This window comes from Oncorhynchus tshawytscha, linkage group LG19 (assembly GCF_018296145.1).
Source record: "Oncorhynchus tshawytscha isolate Ot180627B linkage group LG19, Otsh_v2.0, whole genome shotgun sequence".
NCBI lineage: Eukaryota > Metazoa > Chordata > Actinopteri > Salmoniformes > Salmonidae > Oncorhynchus > Oncorhynchus tshawytscha.
In genome coordinates, this window is record NC_056447.1 from 43,829,340 (window position 1) to 43,839,512 (window position 10,173).

Sequence of the window (10,173 nt, forward strand, 5' to 3'; positions counted from 1 at the left end):
AAAACAACTGTGCTCTGCCTGTTCAAGATAGCTATCATATACTGTGGTTCTGTCCCTATGGTCAAGGAAATCCCCAGGATGGGACACAGTGTGTGATGTTATATATTTACCACTAGAGGGAAGCAGTGGTGTGAGCCAGTCATATAGCATGCATTCAAAGTCTGCTGTGTGTCTGTGAATCATTGACCTTGGCTAATAAATCTTGAAGTCTGTTTGTTATGATTATATTTATGATGATGATGATAGGTATCCTAGCATCGGTAGGTAGCCTAGCGGTTAAGAGCATTGGGCCAGTAACTGAAAGGTTGCTGGTTTGAATTCCCGAGACGACTAGGTGAAAAATCTGTTGATGTGCCCATGAGTAAGGCACTTAACCCTAATTGCTCCTGTAAATAGCTCTGGATAAGAGCGTCTAAATGACTTACAAATGTATTACAATTGAATATGAACAATAATATTCTGAACACTATTCGGAAACAAAGAGGAATAATGTATGATTTGTCCTCTGTTCAGATTTGACTGAATGAATTGACTGTATATGATCCATATATTCTTCTGTAAACTTGAGCTGATTTCAATTCGCACCTGATGTGAACTGCTGATTGCTCTATGATTGGATAGTGCCTCAACAGCGCCCCTAGAGTCACTTTATCTAAAGGAGGAACACTATTTCATACACCCATAGAGATAGATAGCGGACTCCTCTTTGTATCTGTGCAAATATAGCATCTGACAACATGGGCAGAGACATTAAGGCTATCTCCATTTTGAAGTACTATATTTTCTTCTTCGCGATTGGCTGATCCCTCCTGATGACCAGGTTGGACATGACTCCAACAGGGTCACCAGGAATGATCAGCCAATGAAGGTGGAAGTCCCATCCAGTTGTACATGAGCAAATGTATGCATATGTTAACAAACAGGGTCTAATGTATGATTTTCAGTCGGGTTTTAGAAAAACATACTCCACTGATTCATGTCTACTTTACTTGACTGACTTCATCAGGAAAGAGATTGATGAGGGAAATCTGTGTGGAATGGTACTGCTTGACCTACAGAAGGCCTTTGAAACAGTTAACCACTGTCTCCTAATTTCCGAACTGGAGGCACTGTGGTTAAGCAGTATCCCTCTAGGCTGGGTAAAGTCCTATTTATCAGGAAGGGAGCAAGTAGTAGAGGTTAATGGTTCACTGTCTCAGGCAAAACCAATGAGATGTGGTGTTCCACAGGGGAGCGTGCTTGGGCCTCTGCTGTTTTTATTGTATACTAATGACATAAAAGATGCTTGTTCTTGCCGTATTTTTCTTTATTTTGGATGACTCTACACTGCTGGTGTCTCACAAAAGTAAAACTATGTTAGAGAGCATACTTAGCACAGCGCTTACTAACATTAGCAAATGGCTTGGAGATAATAAGCTATCTCTGCACTTAGGGAAAATTGAAGCAATTATTTTGGGATCCAGACCTAAATTGTGGAGGTTGTCTGAAATCAGAGTGGAGTTAGGGGGTGAGGTGCTGACTACTAAAACCTCTGTTAGCTACTTGGGATGTATCCTTGATGGAAGCATGGGAGGTGTGGCCAATAAGGTGCTAGGGAAGGTTAATGCCAGGACTAAGTTTTTGGCTAGATAGTCCAAGCTGCTTGATAAGGACTCCATGAAAGTGCTAGCTACTGCCCTCATTCAATGCCATTTTGACTATGCTAGTACTTCCTGGTTTGGGGGCTTATCTAAATGTATGAAGGGAAGCTCCAGATAGCCCAGAATAAGCTGATCAGGGTAGTATTGAAGGTGAGTCCACGTACTCACATAGGCAGGAGCTGCTTTCAGGAACTAAACTGGCTGCCTGTTGAGGCTAGGGTGTCCCAGATTAGACTAGGTTTGGTTTACAGGAGTATTTATGGTCCTGCGCCCAGATATCTAAGTGATTACTTTCCTCATGTTAGGAATGCACACAATCACAGCGCCAGATCAGGTGTTGCTGATGTGTGCTTATACAGGTTCAGGAGTAATGCTGGGAAAGGTACTTTCTTGTATACTGGAGCCTCAGAATGGAATGAGTTGCCTCTGCCTATAAAAACAGCATCCTCTCTGGACAGCTTTAAAAATAAAGTAAAAATATGTTTAATGTCCTCTGTACCCATATGAATAACCCCTATGATGTAACTGGAATGATGAGATAGATGTTCTTTTATGTTTTTGTTTTATTATTTCACTGCCATACTGTGTTCAATCTTGTCTAGCCATCTTGTCTATTCATGTGCATTTATGGCTTTCAAGTTTTATGTGTGCTTGTTTTTTTAAATGGTCGAATTAATAAAGTAAACTACATTAAAATGGTGGAAGCCCTCAGTGGCGCTGCCCATGCTAATATGGCCTTTTGGCCACTAGAGGCCTCTGTCGTTCTAAATGGATACACCTCCATACTATACAAAAGTGGGTGTGGCCTTTGGATGGAATGCATCTCTTATGTTACAATGCATGTCAGCCGGTGCTTCAAACGACCAGCAGATGGCACTAATGCAACAGATTTCCATATGTGTACCACCAAAGCAAAACACACAGTAGGCTACCTTACCACCCCAGTAGCCTTTATTGCTGCCCATCTCTGTAAACGTGTGATTTTAAGCAGAACAACCAACAGCAGTTAAAAAGCTGTGACTGCTGCTGGTGGCATTGTGGGTAATGGTGTCCCTTGCCTTTTCTCATTTGAGCAAAAGTCCGTCCTCCACCCTCTCTCCTCTGTGACCCTTGAAACCGATAAGTGGTTGAGTAGTCAGGGAGATGTCAGTTCATTAGTAGGTGAACGGAAGAGTGTCCTCCCCTCCTCGATAGCCAGCTTTCATTGAGGATAGTCATCTGTATCCTTTTACCTGAGTCCTTCGCAGAAGCGTTTTGAAATCTGCCACTCCCCTTTAAATCAGCTTTTATTTTGTCAGAGGAGAAAAGCATGCACACATTTAAAAACAATATGCTACTTATTGTTTTGTCTATAAGTGTCTTCCACAACTAACTGAATCAGTTTGAATCACTTTACACATTTATTTAGCGATCTACATCTGTAAACAACACAATCTCAATTTGTGAAAATGTGTACAGAAAGTATTTCAGCAGGTTTTGTGTGGCTTAATTTGTGTGAAAATACACACGTTTTTGTGCAACTTCATTCCTAGGAAAATACATTTTTGGAGGGCAAACTTCAGAACAATATTTTGAAAGTCATTGGAGCAATGCATTTTGGGCCTTTTTTGCATGTCCCACATTTATTTATATATAAAAAAACAATATTGTTATCAACCAGGTTGTTACTGAAATACGTATGATAGTAGCCTTGTGTTTTTTATTGTTATTAATGCCAATGCTGTTTTCTATGCTTGTTTTCACTTAATACTTTGGGATATTAATTTGTCAAATTTGGAGAAACAGAAGTCTGTTTGGTTTAAATTCCCTAGGTGCAACTGCATGGTATTTGCAACTATAACGAGTCTGGGCTATGATCAATTAAGCCATATCAATGCAGTTAAACAGGTTAATGTAAAATAATGAATTGTGTTGGCTTACACTTATGGCACTTCCAAGGCCGTTTCATGGTGATTATTACAGTCCTGTCAATCATGTTATTTGCAGTATTTAGGCACAAGGCATATGCCAGCATTGTAGACCTACTGCCTCTGCCCAGAGGCCTACTAGGCTTTCATGACAACAGCTGTTAGATTTCACTTCGCAACGTGTGAACCCTGGTTAGAGTCCCTGTTGCAGCTTTCACTTTCTTCTGCTCATTGGTGGCAGTGGTGGGATCACATCCAGTCTAGTTATGTGATCTCATGTTTTTTCCACACTGTGCTGTGTGTTTCTACATTGATATATCTACTGAACAATGGATAAGCAGCAATGGGCATGACTGATAGAAGTAGTCACTACAGGTGCGATCAAGCCTTACATCAAAGTTGCTTAAAGCTGAATGGAAAGTGCTATGCCCTGACCAGTTATTCAGAAGAAAATCCTCTGTGACTGTCTAATTTACATCAGTTCATTTACCAATGTGGACTGATAACAAACACATTCTACGCATTTACAAACTACCTGTTTAAATTGTTATGACAACCATGGTATTCTGTTGTTACTGAAACTTATATATCTAATAACCTGACAATGATCCACATCATATGGGTAGACAAATAATGTGTGCTATGCAGCAAAACACAACTATCATTTTTTTAGGATGCAAACCAGTAATATGAATCAGTGTTGATTCATCCTGTTCTGATCTAATGAGATGGATGGAGGATTTTTTACAGCCTTGAATCAAGGCCTTTCCCAGTCATGAAGGACGAAGCTAGTCCCCTCTTGGTTCTCATTGGCTAACTCAAGTTAGGGGATACATGTCAGACTCTCCTATACCATTTTGCCCAACATGTTATATCTCAGAGGTTGTAAATAAACCCTTTTTAAGGTGATATAACTTGTATCATTATTATAGGCCTGTGAAACCCTGAACATTTCTCACTGGAAATTGCTGCTGACATTGAACATAGCTTAGGGTTAGGGTATTTCATTCATTTCAGACAGTGTGTATTATAATTTCCCATCGTAAAAGTGTATCCCCATTCCCAATCAAATTCCATCAATACCAAAAAAAGAAAAGAAGAATCAGTGTTTTTTCTTCAATCTGGCAACCCTCATAGAATTTGACATAGCCTTGTATAAAATGCACGATGAAAGAAATGGTGTAATGTAATGAAAAAGTGGAGCCTTGTATTAAATGCATTATGAAGAAAATTGTGTCATGTATGCTCCACAAAATATGAAATGCATTATGATGAAAATTGTTTAGGCCTACTGTTTGTCTACATGAAAAAACTGCACCAGTATCCCAATGTATTATGTGAAAACAAGCATAGAAACAGTATTGGCATTAATACAAAAATAATTTCATTAACAATATTGGGTTGATAACACGTTTGTTTTTTGTATAAATAAATGTGGGACACAAAAAAAGGCAGTGTAGAACACCATTGCCCACCATGCATTGCTCTAATAACTTACAAAAAAATGTTTACAAAGTTTGCCCCCAAAACACTGTCTTGTCCTACGAATTAAGTCGCACAAAAATGTGTAAACATTAAAGCCACACATAAATGCACAAAATCGGCTGAAATACTTTTTGACGATATTTGCACGAATTGAGTGTGAGATTGTGTTGCTGTAAAAATCAATTACCTGATGATGCATGAGTGGAGAAGGAGAGTCTCATTTCATACAAGTGCATTTTTGTCCACTTTCCCTCTCCTCGCCGCCTCTCCTCGCCTCTCCTCAATTTTCAAAAGGAAAGGAGAGGACGGAGGAGAGAGGACGCAGGAGTTGAACAGTTCCAATTAAGAAAAGGCCCGTTTGGAGGTTTAGGGCTGGTAATTGGAGGATTAGAGTGTTGAGAGAGAACAGAAGTGGACTGTTTACCCCAGCTTTACTCTGGGCTTAGATGATATTAGATGATATTTATCAAACAATCTCAGATAATTGGGAGTGTTCTTCAAAGTAATTCCTCACATTCTGATTCAGGTGCTGTCTCTCTATTTAATTACTTGTAAATCTCAAAGATTAAATGTTCTTTTCATGGTTTGGATTCATTAAATACTGGTTAAATGAGAGTTTAGATTGAGATCATAACGTGCTGATATTGCAGACACATGCAATTTATTTTCAGCTGTTGTACAGTATGATGTAATAGAAGGCGTTTTAGTTGGACGTTACGATGACCATTGAGTCCAGTTGTGTACACTTTGCACCTCTATGTCACCTACCACCAGTACTGACTGTTCCAACCCCACAGTTGATATTGTTACTCCTGATTTCCTGAGGTGAACATTTCACTTGGATTTCTGCTGTAATCACTTGGAGACCATCAGTTAAAGCATTAGTTTAGGTAGGCCTGGCCACCCCTCGGAGCCTGCTTCCTCTCTAGGTTTCTTATTAAGTTTCTGCCTTCTATGGAGTTTTTTCTAGCCAAAATGCTCCTGCATCTGGAATGCTTGTTCTTTGGGGTTTTAGGCTGGGTATCTGTAACTGCTGATCTAAAAAGGGCTTTATAAAATACATTTGATTTCGTAGAGCAGGTGCAGGCTCGATGACCTTGGTGCCATTGGCCAGGTTTGGACTAATACTAGCTCTACTTAATCACAGTCAGGACAACAGTTGCATAATCTGGAAGAATTTGTATTTATTTATTTAACCCTTATTTTACCAGGTAAATGGACAGAGAACACGTTCTCATTTACAGCAACGACCTGGAGAATAGTTACAGGGAAGAGGAAAAAGCCAATTGTAAACGGGATGATTAGGTGACCATGATGGTATGAGAGATAGATTTGGGGTTAACACCCCTACTCTTACAATAAGTGTTAACTGTGTTAACAAACCTCCAGGCGAGATGCAATGCCATACAACACTCCTTCCGTGGCCTCCAACTGCTCTTAAATGCAAGTAAAAGTAAATGCATGCTTTTCAACCGATCGCTGCCCGCACCCGCCAGCCCATTTAGCATCACTACTCTGGACGGTTCTGACTTAGAATATGTGGACAACTACAAATACGTAGGTGTCTGGTTAGACTGTAAACTCTCCTTCCAGACTCACATTAAGCATCTCCAATCCAAAATTAAATCTAGAATTGGCTTCCTATTCCGCAACAAAGCATCCTTCACTCATGCTGCCAAACATACCCTCATAAAACTGAATATCCTACCGATCCTTGACTTCGGCGATGTCATTTACAAAATAGCCTCCAACACTCTACTCAGCAAATTTGATGTAGTCACAGTGCCATATGTTTTGTAACCAAAGCCCCATATTTTACCCACCACTGCGACCTGTATGCTCTCGTTGGCTGGCCCTCGCTTCATATTCATCGCCAAACCCACTGGCTCCAGGTCATCTATAAGTCTTTGCTAGGCAAAGCCCTGACTAATCTCAGCTCACTGGTCACCATAGCAGCACCCACCCGTAGCACGCGCTCCAGCAGGTATATTTCACTGGTCATCCCCAAAGCCAACACTTCCTTTGGCCTCTTTTTCTTCCAGTTCTCTGCTGCCAATGACTGGAACGAATTGCAAAAATTACTGAAGGTGTAGTCTTATATCTCCTTCACAAACTTTAAGCATCAGCTGTCAGAGCAGCTTACCGATCATTGCATCTGTAAGTAGCCCACCCAACTACCTCATCCCCATATTGTTATTTATTTTTTGCTCCTTTGCACCCAGGTATCTCTACTTGCACATGCATCTCCTGCACATCTATTACTCCAGTGTTAAATTGCTAAATTGTCATTATTTCGCCACTATTGCCTACTTATTGCCTTACCTCCCTAATCTTACTACATTTGCACACACTGTATATAGATTTTTCTATTGTGTTATTGACTGTACATTTGTTTATCCCATGTGTAGCTCTGTGTTGTTTGTGTCGCACTGCTTTGCTTTATCTTGGCCAGGTGGCAGTTGTAAATGAGAACTTGTTCTCAACTGGCCTACCAGGTTAAATAAAGGTGAAATTAAAAAATACATTTAAAAAGTGTAATGGGATCTTTAGTGACCACAGAGAGTCAGACACTCGTTTAACGTCCTACTACACAGGGCAATAATTGCCCTGGAGGCATTGAGATTTTTTTAGACCAGAGGAAAAGGTGTCTCCTACTGGCCATCTAACACCACTTCCAGTAACATCTGGTATCCCATCCAGGGACTGACCAGGACCAACCCTGCTTAGCTTCAAAAGCAAGCCAGTAGTGGGATACAGGGGTGGTGTGCTGCTGTCCAAACCTTTAATCCCACCAACCAATGAAAGCAGAGATGGTACTGTACATACACTGTCAAGTCAGTTGATCCCCTCCAAACTGGCATACTTCAGACTTGCAAGCAGGTGAATGGTAGCCTGGTCTCAGATCTGTTGGTGCTGTCTTGCCAACTCACTACAATCAAGAATAAGATCACTTTATTGGTCAATTGCACACAAGGTCCAACCGAAATTTGACTTCTGCTTTTAACCCAACCACTCCAAAAGGCATATACAGTGCCTTGCGAAAGTATTCGGCCCCCTTGAACTTTGCGACCTTTTGCCACATTTCAGGCTTCAAACATAAAGATATAAAACTGTATTTTTTTGTGAAGAATCAACAACAAGTGGGACACAATCATGAAGTGGAACAACATTTATTGGATATTTCAAACTTTTTTAACAAATCAAAAACTGAAAAATTGGGCGTGCAAAATTATTCAGCCCCCTTAAGTTAATACTTTGTAGCGCCACCTTTTGCTGCGATTACAGCTGTAAGTCGCTTGGGGTATGTCTCTATCAGTTTTGCACATCGAGAGACTGAAATTTTTTCCCATTCCTCCTTGCAAAACAGCTCGAGCTCATTGAGGTTGGATGGAGAGCATTTGTGAACAGCAGTTTTCAGTTCTTTCCACAGATTCTCGATTGGATTCAGGTCTGGACTTTGACTTGGCCATTCTAACACCTGGATATGTTTATTTTTGAACCATTCCATTGTATATTTTGCTTTATGTTTTAGATCATTGTCTTGTTGGAAGACAAATCTCTGTCCCCGTCTCAGGTCTTTTGCAGACTCCATCAGGTTTTCTTCCAGAATGGTCCTGTATTTGGCTCCATCCATCTTCCCATCAATTTTAACCATCTTCCCTGTCCCTGCTGAAGAAAAGCAGGCCCAAACCATGATGCTGCCACCACCATGTTTGACAGTGGGGATGTTGTGTTCAGGGTGATGAGCTGTGTTGCTTTTACGCCAAACATAACGTTTTGCATTGTTGCCAAAAAGTTCAATTTTGGTTTCATCTGACCAGAGAACCTTCTTCCACAGGTTTGGTGTGTCTCCCAGGTGGCTTGTGGCAAACTTTAAACGACACTTTTTATGGATATCTTTAAGAAATGGCTTTCTTCTTGCCACTCGTCCATAAAGGCCAGATTTGTGCAATATACGACTGATTGTTGTCCTATGGACAGAGTCTCCCACCTCAGCTGTAGATCTCTGCAGTTCATCCAGAGTGATCATGGGCCTCTTGGCTGCATCTCTGATCAGTCTTCTCCTTGTATGAGCTGAAAGTTTAGAGGGACGGCCAGGTCTTGGTAGATTTGCAGTGGTCTGATACTCCTTCCATTTCAATATTATCGCTTGCACAGTGCTCCTTGGGATGTTTAAAGCTTGGGAAATGTTTTTGTATCCAAATCCAGCTTTAAACTTCTTCACAACAGTATCTCAGACCTGCCTGGTGTGTTCCTTGTTCTTCATGATGCTCTCTGCGCTTTTAACGGACCTCTGAGACAATTGATTTGTTGAAAAAAGTTTGAAATATCCAATAAATGTCGTTCCACTTCATGATTGTGTCCCACTTGTTGTTGATTCTTCACAAAAAAATACAGTTTTATATCTTTATGTTTGAAGCCTGAAATGTGGCAAAAGGTTGCAAAGTTCAAGGGGGCCGAATACTTTCGCAAGGCACTGTATATAGATTTTGGGGGGCTGCCACTCTGGGAGCCATAAGGTTTACCAAAACAGTACAAAAATATCTGGGACCTAGCTAGGTGAAAACACAGAGAAGACTTTCATCCTTGTCCTGGTTCTTCCCTTGGGAAATGCTTTACATCTACAATACACCTGTGTGACGTTAAGGAAAGGATCCCCACCTAATTAGCCTCTATGTTAATGTGATCAATTCTAATGAAGCTGAATGTAGATGGAGAAGTCCAGCCAGGAGAGGCCTAAGGAGAGCAGCTGGCCGCTCCATAGTGAGATAGCCTGGCTATGCTGCACAACTACCTGTCTTGCTGCACCTTAGACCGACTCTACACAGCCTAATTAATATAGACAGGACATTAGGCCTTTACCACTCTGGTGGCCTGCCTTCCATGACTTTTAAGGATTTTATTGGCTTGTTTTCACCACTTTCCTTTCTATTGCCTCTGGGCTCTGTTGTGGGCTATCGGCTTTGAGGTCCTGGCCATGGACATTGACTGGCTTACCACGTGTTCATGTGACAATTTATCACAGTGTTGGGACAGAAACTGCCTGTGGTGGAAAAAGTACCCAATTGTCATACTTGAGTAAAAGTAAAGATACCTTAATAGAAAATGACTCAAGTAAAAGTGAAAGTCACCCAGTAAAA